At 43.4% G+C, this 15,162-nt stretch overlaps 1 protein-coding gene across 2 annotated transcripts in view; it reads right to left on the bottom strand.

Annotated features, from left to right (window-relative positions):
- LOC139756734 (protein sprouty-like) overlaps positions 1-13,262 on the bottom strand; it is a 28,987-nt gene extending 15,725 nt beyond the window's left edge. Inside the window, exon 1 of one of the 2 annotated variants that reach the window (XM_071676446.1) lies at positions 13,128-13,262. The gene's annotated coding sequence lies outside the window, so the exon portion shown is untranslated. Of the gene's footprint in view, positions 1-11,698; positions 12,693-13,127 lie in introns of those variants that run through there. The other variant, XM_071676447.1, reaches the window with a different exon arrangement.
- Between the last annotated feature and the right edge of the window lie 1,900 nt (positions 13,263-15,162).

The following is a 15,162-nucleotide window of genomic DNA, read 5'->3' on the forward strand; positions in this document are numbered from 1 at the left end:
AGAAGTGGAGACCCAGGAGAACACGGCGACTCGGGGAGGGAGTGAGGGAGGGAGTGAGGGAGGGAGTGAGTGAGGGAGTGAGGGAGGGAGGTAACAACTGGGCCACAGCTGAGCTGAAAAATACATCAGATGATCAATATCGCTTCTTCATACGAGTTCTCCCGGCTTGAGGAGGGGGGAAGGGAGGAGGAGGAGGAGGGGGAGGAAGGGGGGGGGGTTTCAGGGTTACTACGGAGTTGGTGCGGGGGAAGGAGGTTGAGGTGGGGGGTGTGGGGGGCTATGAATGACCCGGGCTCGCTCTCGCCCCCCTGAAGGAAGGATTGGCCAATGGGATTAGTCGATCCTGAAGAGGTTGTGATCATGGAGGTGGATGGTGTGAACACTCGTCCTCTGTCTCTTATCCATCCCCCACCCACAACCCACACCTCCTCCTCCTCCTCCTCTCCATCCCTCCTCCTCCCTCGCTTCTTTGGAGGGGGGGTTGGGGGGTTGGGTCAAGGTGTAATGGGGGGAGGGCACGTTCAAAAATCTCTCTTTGCCCACATCTTGTTATCTTTTTATCCTTGGAAGTGCCTGTTGTACCCAAGAGTGAGTGAGAGAGAGTGCAAGACGTGTGTACACACAATGCCACTTCTTCATACCAACATTAATATCATTAATACTACTCATCATAACCAAGAGGTGTCTGTATCTTTACATGGTCTGTTAACAAATGCTCAACATCCAGTCCAGAAACCCATTCTAATACTTCACATCCCCTCATTAATGAGCTTCAAGTTACGCGAGCGCAGCTCACCCGCGAAAACACTTACACTATCCTCACTTATTCAGTCAAACTCTCCCTGCGTCGAGGCAGAGATGAAAACAGGGCTGAATGAGGCGCAGAGGGGGGGGCACGGGGGCCCACCAGACCAGACCCTTCAATCATGGTGTATCGTCTAAGTTTTACTTATTTATAAACTTGATCTCCCTACCACATCCCTTCTTCGTTCAGGACGCACACAACACGAACCACATGTGTTTTTCTCTACGTATTTATATCACATACTCTTCCCCTCCCCCTCTCCCACCCCAGCCCACCTTTTTTTTTTTTTGCTATGGGGGCTAAGTGCCACAGAGCGAAGGTTAGGGGAGGGGGGAGAGGAGGGGGGTGACGTAAGGATGCCAAATACACAGTTGCGAATGTGCTTTTCTTCTTCTACTAAGTTCTTGAATCTATGGATATTCCACGTTCGCATGAACATGGCCTTCCCCCCTCCCAAATACGATCTTTTCATTCGTGATGGACCCTATAGACAACAGGCCCCCCACCTCTCTCTCTCTCTCTCTCTCTCTCTCTCTCTCTCTCTCTCTCTCTCTCTCTCTCTCTCTCTCTCACTGAAGCCACCACCCACCACCACCACCACCATCACCACTAGTGAACAATGGCACAAAACAGTGGACATCAGGGCGACGACACACGTCATCTAACCCTGACCATGGTTAAAGAGATATTTCTAAATGGGATCCTGTACGATCAATTCACCTCGAAACCATAATAATCACACCGGCACCACCGCCACAGCCGCCCCGCTGCCAGACGTCCGCGCGGATCAACCCACCCACCCACCTAATGTTGACATTAAGGGGACCTTCACAAAATCTCTCTCTGCAATGGCTCTTACTCAAGTATTAAACACCTCATCCTTACCACAATAAGACAGGGGCCTCCCCAACCCCCTAACCCACGCCCTGATCAATGGAGAGCCGTGGGGAAAACAGAAGACCACAACGAAAAAGTAGGGCATTAAGAAAGTAGGGAACTATGCCATGACTAGAAGAACGACCATCTGGATTTTAAACGCTTGAAATACACTATAAATCCTCAAGGACAACACTGAAAACGTAAACACTTCAACCTCAAACACTTACCAGAGGCCAAGCTGAAAATCTCCTGGCTCAAGTCGCAGATGCAGAAGCTGTTCCCTGTGCACGAAGCAAAGTGACCAAAAATGAGTTGGAAGATCCAGGTGGCCATTTGAGGTACGTACAGCTTTAAGCACAAGAGACGACAAAGGCTCAAACTAAACCACACACCAACAGCTAAGACGAGCAACATACCCCTACCCCTTCCACAGCGATTGAAATATGGAAAAATTATTTCCTCAAAATAAACAAAAAACTACTTCATTTTGAATTTATGAAAGGTGAGACAACTGCTTATCAAAATCTTCACATGCAAGAGATACTACGAAAAAAGAGAAGAAAAATCATTACTATAATTTTGAATCGTGTGTGTGTGTCTGTGTGTGTGTCTGTGTGTGTGTGTGTCTCAAGCCAACGTATCACCTACACACACACAAAAAAAAAGAAAAACAAACTTGTCCATTTCTGAGCCATTTCTGACCTGCCTCAACCCTTCCCCAGCATCTGAGGCAAATGTAGATACTCAATTGATCGATCCCGGGTTATACTTTATACACGCCACGAACATTTCTCCAACCTTTCAACAACGAGAAAAAAAAAAACGAATTAATATATACCAAAAGCCTTCGAGACTCAGACAACATAAACCATCAAAATGTCAAGCGACATCGACTACAACATAGGGCGATGCTCCACACATGACTGACTTTCTTAAATAACAAATCTTTAATATTTAACAAGGGCAAGGAGTCTTCTTGTTCACCGTGCCTTAGGTGTGGAGCTCACGAGGAGGAGCAATGCAGGAATCGCCATTTTCAATGAAGAAAATGTTATGAAACAGCAACCGTGAGGCGATAATACAGGAGGAGGGTATAAGTAGCGACATAAAATCTATGAATAAATGGGTTCATGCCAACTAGGAGGAGATGAAAATGCGACCCAAACACCGTAAACATGGTCTACCACTACCCCTAACACATTCCAACACCATAAATCAACGCATTCCACGATTATGACCAATATCTCAATAGCGTAAGACATGCGTATGCGTCTTCTGGAGAGGGGGGTGGGGGGTTTCATCATACGCAGTTTACGTCACCGGAGCGAGGCAGTGGATGAGCTGTACCCCAACAAAATTGCCCAAATCATCTCCAAAGAATATAAACACCACAACATTATGTCAATCCAAAAATGCGATTGATTCCCCTTCATACAATCAGATCCTTTTAAAAACGAGCATCAAGTTTATACAAGATGCCGAAAAGGAATCGGAATCTCCATAAATGACAAATATGATGAACCCCATCTCTGTACGTCACGACATACAGGAGACGAGTGGGCCTCTCTGTCTTTTATGTGGGAAGTGATGGAATGACTGTCAACAACAACACCATAAACATCATTCCACAGACAAACAAGCCTGGTATATGTAATCATTAAGACAGTCACCTCCTCTAGTACAATACATAAGCTGTCACACAGGTCTTTGTAACGAGGAAGGCAAGTGGTCACATCACACAGGTGTGTGTCTGGCTAGGCCTAACTATGTAACAAATATCATACTACAGTGTTGGAATATATTACAAGTTATATATATATATATATATATATATATATATATATATATATATATATATATATATATATATATATATATATATTAGCGCCACCGGTAGAGAAGTAGTCAATAAACCTAACATTACTTAAAAAGTAAATTCGTCACACCTCTCGCTTCACAGTATCCCAGCATATATATATAATTCTCAGAGGTTATACAAATATCTAAAACTACAATCTGGTTAAATACCTTTCACACAACAACATCCCCCCCACCCTCCATAGTTCATTTGAACTGCTATCTAACCATTTTCCTCAGCCGGTAGAATAACACATTTCACTTGCGTTGCCGGGTTTAAACGTTTGATATGTTCGAGTATGCGAGTATGAGCAGGCTGTGGTATGCCACTTATGCCAACTTGTGGCATGAGCTAAACATATATACTCAAAATATTGAGTGAAACAAATTTTTATATGCAAATTAGATGGCTAATCTGTTTAAGGTATTCATGTCTAAGATATAGCAGTCCCGATTACCTTTCGCCATCATGAGTCTACAGTGATAATGAAAGACTATGAAAATAACTAATAAAATCAGAATCATCATCAGATGTGTTCTAACAACTTTTGGATAAAGAAAACGGAATATGTCATAAACATACAAAATACAAGAGAGAGAGTTCTCGTCATTTGAAAGGGATTGAGGGGTGACAGAAATCATAATGAGGGTGGTGACCACGGACCTGGATTTGATATATACATAACATCCACCTCCTCACGACCAGTCCATAGTTATATACGAAAAACTGAAACTAAAGTTCTGCACGATCCAATCAACACCTGTCAAATAAACAGGTGTGTTTCCTTTATGTTAAATAAACAGATGTATAAAGGCAACTGTTCAGTTACGTTTACTTTATGCTCAATAAACAGATGTATAAAGGCAAGTGTTCAGTTATGTTTCCTTTATGTTCAATAAACAGATGTATAAGGGCAAGTGTTCAGTTATGTTTCCTTTATGAGAGAACCACAGACAATACCATACAAAACACCAATACACAATGACCCCATCTATTCTCCACTTCTAAATTAGAGAGAATTTAATCTTATCACATCGCACGGCCACTCTACAGCCCCGTCCAACTCAATCACTTTACCACCACCTAATCCACTACGAATCCATAAAATCCGCGAAAGAGCCATTGACGACCAGACGTAACTACCTTCTCTTACGATCAATCCAATCATGAATAACTTAAGGAAATACCTGATCGATGTTCTAACTCACGCTCAACACATTTGGGCACCAGTAGCTGGTGGTTCTTCCTCCTCCTCCTCCTCGACCTCAATATTTGCACCTCGAACATGGAGGATCCGACTGCATACAATGGTCTCCAACGCCATCAAGACTCGTCCAAGGGTTTCAAAATGCCAGGGGCACGAACGAAAATCTACCATTTAGTGGTATCAAGCAATAAGTACTGGTATCATGACTATTATCATTAGTTATCTCAAGACTTAAGACACGACCTCCTCTTTCAAAATACAGCCCTTGAGGCTTGTATTAACCCCAGGACTCTTATCCTAAGAACTCCTACAGCGTCAGGGATGTGCTATACTGACCAGCAGAGGGGCAAAATGGATGTCTATGAAGCGAAGAGTTTTTGGACTGTACACTCTTATTTCAAAGTAATGCCTCGTCAAAGGTGATTCTTTTTCTTTTAACTGTAGTGCAACCTGAAGCAGATGAAGGAAGACCTATAACTGAAAAAAATGACCATATGGGAGTTTCTAAATGTGAAATGTACGACAGGAATGGAGGACCTGTGTGGAACCACTTATTTTACTTTTCTTTTTTTGCGACATTCCCAAAACACTACAATGTCTCGGGTGACTTGTCTCTCTTAGCGGATCACAATACTAATTATACCAGGTGCAATTTGATGAGTGCCCTAATTACCCCCCTTCCCTCCCGCCTTGTAGTACCACGTGGTGCTGTTAACAAGGAACTAATCTTATTTGCTATATCAATCAATATCAATAATAATAATAATAACGACCGGGGAAAGGAATGGTTGAGTCACTTGGGAGAAAGTTACTCGATCAAAGACACATTTAAGTTCTATATCAACTGACTGTTATATCTATTTCTTGTATCTCCCTTCATGGTATGATTATTACACGAAAGTGCACTTGGGAACTTATCGTGTTTCCTTTTCCCCGTGGACTCATAGGAATATATATATATATATATATATATATATATATATATATATATATATATATATATATATATATAATGTGGGGATCGTGAGGAAATGCACTTATTCCACTCAAGTTACACCTGAAACATAAACCAAAGGTGATACATGGAAAAACCTGTTCATGTCCTGCTTTTCTCAGAAGTGACCTAACCTTTGCTCCCAGGATTATGATATATACACTGTCCGAGCATATATATATATATATATATATATATATATATATATATATGAGAGAGAGAGAGAGAGAGAGAGAGAGAGAGAGAGAGAGAGAGAGAGTCCTGAAACAGACGTACGATTTGCTGAACTTCGTCAGGAGGGAAATGGGTGTTGTTGATCGTGGCTTGTGATGGAGGTTGTGATACTGTGACACACTGATGGGTAACTATGTCACGTTCCTTTAGTACTAGGAAATGGTATACCTCGAGGAGGAGGAGGAGGAGGAGGGGCGCCTCCTCGTCAGAACACGAATTCTCATGTGTATATACTTTCCCCCTCTGTTTCGTATCGGTTCAGAAGGCTTAAATCGTGAGCACATTCGAAGCAGATCAGAAAATAAACTAGAGAACCTAACGAATCAATGATAAATGATGTTTAACGCAATGATTACCGATGTTAAATGATGTAAGAGGATAGGTACACAGTTACGCCCCAAAACATACCAGGCTTCCCCCACACCCTAACTCCCCCAACAGTCTACAAGTCTAACCACGGGCCATCCCAGCAACCCTATTCCCCCATTATATCCAAACTACAACATCCATCCAACCCTTCCTCAGCACGTTAAATTTCTTCTCATGTCCCCAACCCCATCACCAGCACTACACACCCATTTCCCCCTCACGTCATCCCGCACCCCATTCCTTCACCACAATTTCCAGCCCTTCCTAATTAGAATCTTCAACCACCTTTCCTACCACCATAGCCTCATCCTTTCCCATACCACAATCCTCCATCCACAACATCATAGCCACCCTTTACAGTACCACAACATATACACAACCCCCCCTGTACATCACTAACCACACACCCCTTTCCCCGTATGCCACAACACTCCTCCACCCCTCGCTACCAGCACCCCTTCCTTCACCCTGGGTGCGCCCCACCAAGGAAGGGCTCCGACCAGCCCGGCCATTTTCACTGCAAGCCGATAATAGTTCTCCAGCGGATATGAAGACGCGCTACTAGCAGGAACTTCCTGTCTGGGCTACGTAGCAGCGGCGCTTACCCAAACTCTCCATTCCCTCTCTCCCTCACACACCACTCGCTCTCCCTCCAGCGGGGGGGGGGGGGGTTACATTAATCCCTCCCTCTGTACAACGTAAACTATAAACTCTCCTTCCTTCCCCTATAACATATCAACAAATACATCCATCTCTCTACTTCTACAAAGAAAAAGAAAAAAAAAAAAATTCCGCTTGGATATAGTTCTCCATCTTCCTGTAGCCTCGAGTGTGTGTGTGTGTCTGTCCCTTCTCACTTGTACGTGTGTGTGTGTGTGTACACTATAACCACCTAGCAACTCCACTTCACACGGTGGTCTTTTGAGTGTCAAGCTCTGGTCCTTCCTCGATCGCCACAAACGTTACCAAAGAGCAGTCACAATAACCACACTTGTTACAAGAATCGTCACAACACCTAAACTAAGTCACTTGAGCCGTAACACTACTTGAAGTATATCTCCACTGTTACCAAAAATCGTCACAACCACGAGACTAAGTTACTGGAGCCGAAAAAGGTGTTTCTTGAGGTTACAGGAATATGTATTCTTGAGGTTACAGGAATATGTATTCTCCCTTCTTAAATGAGGCAGAGATATGAAATATTAGAGAAACAGAACTGTGAAAAGGCAATTGGGGTGGGGGTTGTTAAAAGGGGATGGATGGCTCGTGAGGTTGTAAAACTATTGTCAGATGGGATGGGGTTGTGTGGGGGTGAGGGTGGGGGTGAGGGTGTTTGTGTGGGTGGTAAATGCAGCCTGGGTGAGGGTGGGGATGGAAGGGATGGGGGAAAGGAGGGTGGAGGGAAGGTGGTCGCATGAGCATAATGAAACTGTCCTTAAAACCTAAATTCTTATACAGAAACGCCCAGCAACAACCACAAGGACCACGGGGGGAATTTACAAACGTCCCTCTCTGTTTATTACCACCAGCCTTAACCTTGTGACGACTTTAAGATACATAATGCTAGAAAGACGTATCGTTCCTTCGTCTTTACACACACACACACACACACACACACACACACACACATATATATATATATGTGTGTGTGTGTGTGTGTGTGTGTGTGCAATGCCTTTTCATGTAAACCACGTGTTCATCGCGTTTCGAAATATACTATAATGAACATTATGAAAAGTTCAATTACCTTGGAATCTCGCTCAGCTGTTTGCTATTCTTTAACAAGACAGAAAAGAAAGACTTGTAATATTAATATATATATATATATATATATATATATATATATATATATATATATATATATATATATATATATATATATATCATATTCAAGGTCACACTGATGAATGTCATTAAAACTAAATAATCTTCGTAAATTTCATGAAAATCTTGAATTTGTGATAACATTTAAATACATCTATCGATAATGACTGATCCCCTTATATGTTCTCTGGCCATTCCCTCACTTCAAACTATTGTACCTGTCATCTACCATACCCACAAAACAAATAGTTTACGTCGAAGAACGTTGACCGGCAGTCATATATATATATATATATATATATATATATATATATATATATATATATATATATATATATATATATATAATGAGTTAGGCTCTTGTATCATAGCCCTAAAGTATTTGAAACTTACTAACTTAAGCCACGTAAATTGTAACTAACATTACAGCTAAACAAAACCTGCCACATCCTCTGACCTCTGTGGCACCAAGGTGTAACTGAAACAGTATTGTCCAGGCAATTTGTGAAGAGCAGAGAGAATAATGGTGGTAGACAGGACAGGGCAACAAAACCACCTCCCTCTCTCTCTCTCTCCCTCCATCCACCTCCTCCCCTTCCAGCCCTCTAGCGGCGCGCGGACGCACCACCACCAGCAGCAGCAATGGTGGTGGCGCGTCCGCGTACCGGACCAGACAGGATGCCGGTGCTGCTTCAGCACGGATGTTGCGCGCTCTTCCGGCTGGGTTATTGAGGAAACACTGCCGCCATATATAAATATATATATATATATATATATAACTAATTCATCCATGGGGTGGAGGGGAGGTTTATGGTCCTCTGTTGACCGTGAACAATGAAAAAATATTCATCCCGTGGTGGTTTCCACACCAGAGTTTATAACCAGTGAGAATGATAGAAGGGTGTTTACCACGACTCCATTTTTTTTTGAAGGTTATGGATACCATACAAATAATTAGATAAGACTTATCTAACACTCATCACTAAACCAAACACTACCATAACTGCAAACTAAAAACTCCTTGTTCATCATTTCAATATCTGGGAGTGCATAGAAGTCCCTAATAAGCGTTAAAATATTCAATCAAACTTGACGTATGGAATATACGAGTGTAACGATTTAACATGACTGAGAGCAATATGCTGACACAAATAATTCTATATAATACATTCAGCCACACGTCAGTGGCCAGCCACAGTGGACAATGCCTCACACGAGCACCAAACATGCCTCTTCTAAAACGTTGTCAAACCCATATATACCAACTTCTGTTTTCTACTCGAATATCTATTGTCCAGCGAGAAACACTTAAAATATCTACTGTCATGTGAGGCAACCCAACTCACGAAAGATTACACCCGTCCTAACCCATTCTTTTTTGCTCCATTTGACGAAGAGGAAAAGAAAAGGTTGCAGTAGTCATTGCCAAACCAAGCAAAGTCCTTTCTGTGTACCCCTTTCTGTGCCCCATCTATCGAAAGTTCTTTGACACTCGTTGAAATACAAAGGTCTCAAACCATTCAGAAAAAAAACAACAACCCTAGTTAAAAGAAAAAGCCACAAGCTTTTCGTCCTTGATTCTTAAGGGGGTCTGAAAGTGGCGCCCTGTGAGCCCCCCTATCCCCCAGGCCCCCCTGCTGGCGACTGACTTAATGAATGGTAAGAGTTGAGTAGTGGGTGAGTGTGTTATCGGACGTGATGATAAGGCGAGAACCCACTCACACACACACACACACACACACACACACACACACACACACACACACACACACACACACGCCGCAACAGACCACCACCGCCAACCGTTCGTTAACAGACTTAGACCCACAGACTTAGTCGACCAGAAGTTCCAACATGATTTACACATGTATGTTCACCATTCTCTACGCACGACAAATATATATATATATATATATATATATATATATATATATATATATATATATATATATATATATATATATATATAACCGGACAGGACACATACCTTACATACCATTCTTTTAAAAACAACATTATCGTAACATAAGTCACAACATGAATTTAAAACAACACGTAAGCTGCACATTATAGTATCAACGAAAATAACAGTGGGTAGGGAAGGGAGGGGGGGGAGGGGGGGAGGTTGAGGAAGGGGTTGGAGGAAGGGAAGGGAAGGGGAGGAGAGGGGGCCCCCCACACACCACACCATGAGCCTCGTCCCCTAAGAGACGGTCGGGCGACCTCCGTAGAGACACTGCCTGGGAAACAGGAGGTTCAAACCAACCATGATTTCATTCATAGTCACCTACCCCCACCCCTTTCATCCCCCACATCCCCTTTTTTTGACCAAAAATCTGGCCATCAGGATTGAAAAGGAAGAAACCACCCTCCCTCTTCCTCCCCCCTCCCCCGCAGGGTGCTCATGATCCCCCCAGCAATGACGTCAGAGTGATCAAGACATATGAGGCGTATTGAATGACGAGGGAGGAGGAGGGGGTCTGGTCTTCCTTCGCCCAGTTACCCCGAAGACCTCGGCGAACAAGCCATATGTTGGGTACAAATGACAAGTCACTCTTGGTTTCACACTCCCTATCATCACACACACACACACACACACACACACACACACACACACACACACACACCATACCATCAGGCACATTCAAATTCCTTTATCTACTTTTCCCCCCTCCCTCCTCCTCCTCTCTCGCTCCTCCTCGGCCGTGGGGCCTTGTGGGTCGAGAGAAACACATACGGGGGGCGCGCGCGAATGGAGAATAGAGGTGGGTTGGGGTGGGTTGGGTGGTGGGTGCCGGCATCCTGTCGCCATAGCCACGATGACTGGACTGTCGCTTGACAGGAGAGACTAACTGGCAGTGGCGGAGGAGCCCGAGCCCGCCCGCCCCCGGCCTCGCCTCCCTCTCGCACAACCTTTCAAAATCTATCTCGCACACAGTACCGAACGAACAACGACCCCCCCCCCAAAAAAAAAAAAAAAAAAGGTAGTGAAGTAAAAGGCACAGACGAATATTGCAAAGGGTGGGAGTACATGACCGTAAAACCCACTCACTCCTACATGGGATCAACATTCTGGCCACACGTAGCCATATAGAGACAAACAATTCAACATGTGAACTATGGTAGCTAAACATCCATGCTAAACACGCCCCATGACAGAATTTCCATACATTATACATTCATGTTTCAATGCATGAGCGTTATGGCACCATACATATCGACATACGTGAATGGTCAACATAAAACCTATATATATATATATATATATATATATATATATATATATATATATATATATATATATATATATATATATAACAACAGAGAACATACCTACATATACTGAAACCAAACTTGAATATCCTACTGTGCCATATCTATTGTAAAATTCCCTCGCTACACAAGATCTTGCTCTGCCTATCCATAAGAACTTCAAGCACATAAAATCCCTAAACCCTACGCCTTAGCTACCCACCCTCTTGGCAATCTTAATTCCACCGAGGCAGACTCAAGCTCACAAATGCCTACCTACGAAGCATCTTTCAAGGAAAAAATGACGTTCAATGATGTTCGTGAGAGATCATACTGGTAATAATCACACGGGACACAACAGCACGGAGACATGAGTGTGTGTTCAAGCGAGCAGCCATGTCAAGCAACTAGGAGGGCGGGGAGACGCCGTTGTAAAGGTTGGCCTCAGATGGAGGGGTAGGGTGGTGGTGCTGGTGGTGGTCCTCCTTCATATGAACACCCCTCTCCTGGTGGCCAGGAACCAGCGTGTGCCACTAGGCCAGCTCCGGTGAAAATCGCAGATGTCCTTCTTGCCCGGAGCACAAGAGAAACTCAAGGGTAGAGAACATTTGTTTACCCAAAAGCTTCTCACTTCTTATTCACTAATCCAGTCATGTTCTTTCCTTTTTTTTTTCCTTTTTCTGTGGCACACACTTTAAGTTTCAAAACGTCTTTTTTTTATATATTTATATCTATTTTTTTTTTCTTCACAATCTGTACGTTCACCACTGTTATATACATATATGTTTTATTCAACAATCACTGGGGCAATATTCGACTTAGAAAAACATAGTCACTTCTACTACTACTGCTACTACTACAACTCCAATTCAGGCAGGGCGTCGGGTCGAATTCATTTTTTCCAAGGTCCGATTTTCACACGGCATTTGCACCTACTCTCCTTATCCATTTGGTAGCACAATTATTATTATCGGCAAACGTCACTCAGTTACTTCACTCTTAAGAGAGAGAGAGAGGGGCCGATTCTGGCTGGCCTGCGCCAACCACAATTGTTTTTCGGGGGTGGTGGAGAGAGAGAGAGAGAGAGAGAGAGAGAGAGAGAGAGAGAGAGAGAGAGAGAGAGAGAGAGAGAGAGAGGTGGAGGTGGAGGAGGAGGAGGAGGGAAGAAAGTTGATGTTACATAAAGCACTCCAGTACACAAGATAAGCAGACTTCTCAATTCATCCACCCCCGGCTCCTTCTTCTTCTCTTCTTCGACTCGACACATACCACTTGCCACGAGAATATACCCCCACAACCCCCAACCACCCCACCCAGTGGCCCCGCGCCCCCTCCCCCAAAGCAGGCTGGTGGTGTGGTAGGTGTAGTAATCGTCGTCTCGACCTCACCACTGGCAGCAGGACGGGGGATAGAGCAGTGCGGCGCAGCGGCCCAGCACCACCACCGCCACACATGCTCCGTTTTACCCACATTTACACCACTAAAAGACACTTCTCCACTCATTTCTTGCGGCGAGGACGTTGCTTGTGGCACGATACTTGACAGGACTTGGCTCCCGACACCTGCAAGGCCTAGTGTGGCTTGTGGGATCACGGCCTAGAAAGCTTCAACTAGGTTTTTATGAATGAGATTGAACTGCTCAACATCACTGAATGAAATGGCTGCTCCTTTAACACAACTCCACCTCTCGCCTCGTGTAACTTACCTATTCCCACAAATTAGCATCAGTAGGTAAATCCAAAATCGATGATAGTAGAGCAGAGCAAGGTGGATGAGGTTTCTGATAATCCAAATGTCGATATAATCCTTAGGAGCACACGGCAGGAGTGTTCACCCTCTCACAGTTGGACCAAATATGGACCCTCAGCGTCAGCCCAGCCCAGGCGAGACACGGGCGAGTCCACTCCGGCGGGCGCGGGGGGATACACTCCAATCCTTAGCACACTAATTCTAATATTCAAGAAATACTTGTTTTAACCTTCCTCACTCTTAGGAATATTATCAATTGCAGTATGGGTCTAAGAAATCTTCATAAGAATATCATATACTCGCAAATCGGATGAGTGTTTGATGTAATCACGAAAATGTTAAAAACATACACTCGATAACATTCCCCCGGTTTAATGAATGTGTTTAGAGCGGTCCTTTGTATTACAATATTAGCTTATGCTAGGCGTCAACCTGATGTACAACGTTGTAGTGAAAGGCAAGAAAAATAAGCGAGATTTGCCATAATACAGAAGAAAGGTGGGGACACGAGCAACAGGCGTTAGTTTCATTCATAAGAGCGAACTCCAGTCTGCCGGACGTACGATGCACCCCTTTCTTCAGGGAATAACAGCTTAATAACACTCAAAATAACCTCGAAACTTAACGGCCGTGTATCTTCTGAGGTAGACTTACCATCCTGTTGTACACCTACGCACCGGAGGTTATGGAAGAGGCGTAAATGAAGCCACAACCCCTCGTACCCCCGCCATCCAAAACAGGATGGGGGGGTGGGGGATGGGTGGTTGCCGAGAGTTCTTACACAAATAGTCGTACAAGGCCGGGGTCGGAGGGGTGCGCCAACTATTAATGCGCATATCTCTAAGGGAGTGTTAAGGGAAGGTGGCCCAATCTCCCTTCCCTGACTCACCCCCCCACCCATTCACCAGGAGATGGGGGGTTCCAGGCTTTTAATGGGACATTACATGGCAAGAGGAGTAGTCATATGGTAATGGGACGTCCCATTTAGCCTTCAATACCCCCGTCTTTACATCATCATTATTAAAAGTTATAATAAATGGGGAACATCATCTCTATATATAAAGTGCCACAAACATTAAGTCTTTAGAGTCTTTAAATTTCCCCTAAATAAACTTCAGTGTTCAATATGTAAGACCTGAATTACCTTTCAAGTGTAGGTTTGAATGTAATCAATACAGAGATAGTTAAAAGGACAATAATCACTTATGAATTGTATTGCAATATATGAAGATGTTCACGTATATGAAATCAGAGAAAATGGTTTGATTAATCTATTATCTCTTCTATTTTTAAATATCTATATTTCCCTGCTGTGTGTAACAATCACATGTTTACCAAATGGCGTCCTAGCTTCGTCTCTTCGATGTATATCAACTGACTGTTATATTTCTCTCTTGTGTCTCCCCTGATGATGTGATTATGACACGAAAGTGCACTTGGGAACTTATCGTGTTTCATTTTCCCCGTGGACTCATAGGAATATCTTGATCACGCGCAAAATTGTGATCCTTTCCAATACATATATATATATATATATATATATATATATATATATGCCTGAAACGTATATCAAAATACCACACGATAATAAAAGACGATAAATTCTTAATATAAAAACCATACAGCACAATCAATGATCTAAAGAGACCAGATGATAAACATACCGATTTGCAAATCGCATAATATAATCACCAATCAATCAAGACAAATAAAAATCACCTAAGAAATGATTAGTATTGACTGAAACCCCGAAACGAATCATGGTTTCGAATCCCACGCGAATTTGACTGTGACGTCATTAGGAAGGAAATGATTGGAAGTCATCTGTTTCCGGTGCGGGTGCATGACTATGTGCGTCTCCTCGCGCCATGCACGTGTTAACGCATGTGTCATGCACTATGCATACGTGTCAACACACGCGTCATGCAAGTGTTTCTTCTTTTTTTTTAACACATTCGCTACGCACAAGTGCTTTTTAACACATGCGTCAT

The sequence above is a fragment of the Panulirus ornatus genome, chromosome 23 (genome assembly GCF_036320965.1).
Source record: "Panulirus ornatus isolate Po-2019 chromosome 23, ASM3632096v1, whole genome shotgun sequence".
Classification (NCBI taxonomy): Eukaryota; Metazoa; Arthropoda; class Malacostraca; order Decapoda; family Palinuridae; genus Panulirus; species Panulirus ornatus.